This window comes from Oryzias melastigma, unplaced genomic scaffold (genome assembly GCF_002922805.2).
Source record: "Oryzias melastigma strain HK-1 unplaced genomic scaffold, ASM292280v2 sc03421, whole genome shotgun sequence".
In the NCBI taxonomy this organism is placed as follows: domain Eukaryota; kingdom Metazoa; phylum Chordata; class Actinopteri; order Beloniformes; family Adrianichthyidae; genus Oryzias; species Oryzias melastigma.
This window is the reverse complement of record NW_023419989.1, coordinates 1-1677: the sequence shown is the minus strand read 5'-3', so window position 1 is coordinate 1677 and position 1677 is coordinate 1. Positions and strand designations below refer to the sequence as shown.

At 32.0% G+C, this 1677-nt stretch overlaps 1 long non-coding RNA gene across 1 annotated transcript; it reads left to right on the top strand.

Annotated features, from left to right (window-relative positions):
- Positions 1-284: 284 nt before the first annotated feature.
- Positions 285-1635, top strand: LOC112141694. Its single transcript, XR_002918443.2, has 3 exons — positions 285-360; positions 1007-1092; positions 1470-1635. It is a non-coding gene; the product is annotated as an uncharacterized LOC112141694 (long non-coding RNA).
- Positions 1636-1677: the final 42 nt, after the last annotated feature.

The window sequence follows — 1677 nt, the reverse complement described above, 5'->3', positions numbered from 1 at the left end:
GTGATTATCATGTGTTATATTAAACGCGTCCACGTCTGTTTGTTGTTTTTTGTCTGAATCAACATTTCTGCCCAAAAGCTAGAATTCATTTTTAATGAGCTTCTGCTGCTGTGCATAAAATATGTTATAAAAATGACAAAACCTTATTTGATTTTAGCTAAAAACTACATAATCATAATTAAAGAGTCACTGGGAAGGTTTTTACAACTGAAAAATAAAAATTTGTGTGGGACTTTTTATGTTTGGATTGTAAAGTTCAGAATGTAAAGTTGTGTTTTTTTGTAGAAGACAGCTCAAAACACAGTGTTACCAAATGGGCTAGTCCAAGGCCACGCCTACACCGTCACAGGGGTCAGGCAGGTGAGTAAACAGATTTATCCTCTGCATCACATTTATTTTGAAATTAAAAAATATATATATTACCAAGTGTTTACATATTATATCTTATTTTGTTCTCAATTTAGAAAAATGATTTAGTCTACAAATATCCGATGAAAATTGTGTTTTTTGGTGTTTTTAACATCTTCTTGTGGCATTTTTCTCGTGATGGAGGGCACACATACAGAATATTAAGCTTAAAATGTTATTTCTGAGTGGTTCTTTATTGTTGTGGATCAGAAGAAAACAAAAAATGCTATTTTAAAAAGGTTGTAGGTTTGATGTAGAACTTACAAAGGCAAGCTACAAGTTCTCTGCTCCGCTTTATTTGGATGCATCCAGTTGTAAATAAATATAGATCAACGTTTTCCTCGTCTGAGCTGGTATTTGGTTCAGAAATGTTCAGCTGGATAACCCCCATATTTAGCTAACAATATTTATTTAGGCTAAAAATTCCATAATAATAATCAAGAACACTAGGAACAATTTCAAAATAAATGAATAAATGATTGGAGTGGGACTTTAATGTAAAATAAGCTTCATTTTTGCACCAACTGTGAAGTTTAAGATATTCAGAAAGGCAATGTTGATAACTTTTCTTATGTTTCTGATGCTAATTGGTGTGCAGATGAATAGCCGAGGGGAAACGGTGCAACTGGTGCGTTTGTGGAACCCCTGGGGCAAGAGAGAGTGGAACGGAGACTGGAGTGATGAGTGAGGAAAACTCAAAAAATAAAATGCTGTTTATTGTCTCTGTGTTCTTAAATCTTTAGATTTACCAACAGCAATGTAAAAAAGTCTTTCTCATTGAAACATATGCAGAAAGTTTGATTTAAGAAGCATAAAGGACTGATAACTGACTCAGATTTTAAGGATTGTTTTTATAATAAAGAAATATATGCAAGGAGTTTTACTTTTTCTTAAATCAGTTTATTTTGATAGGTTTTGTTATTTAGCAAACCTTTAGTGAAATTATTGGAGTAAAGCAAGACAAGGACACAAAAGAGAGGAGACTTTAAATTATATTTATCTTAACAACTCCTGAGTTTAATTCATTTTTTTTAGCTTTTCTCTTTCTTTTTACTTTAAAGGTCTCCTCTGTGGAAGACTGTGAGTACCAAGGAACGAGAAAAGTGCCTTTCTATCCGTGACGATGGAGAGTTTTGGTGAGCTGGTTCATTTCCATGCTCAATGCCTTCAAACACTTGCAGCACAAACCATACAAAATGTTGGAAAAAAAGATTTTCTAAATTAAAATATATATATATATATATATATATATATATATATATATATATA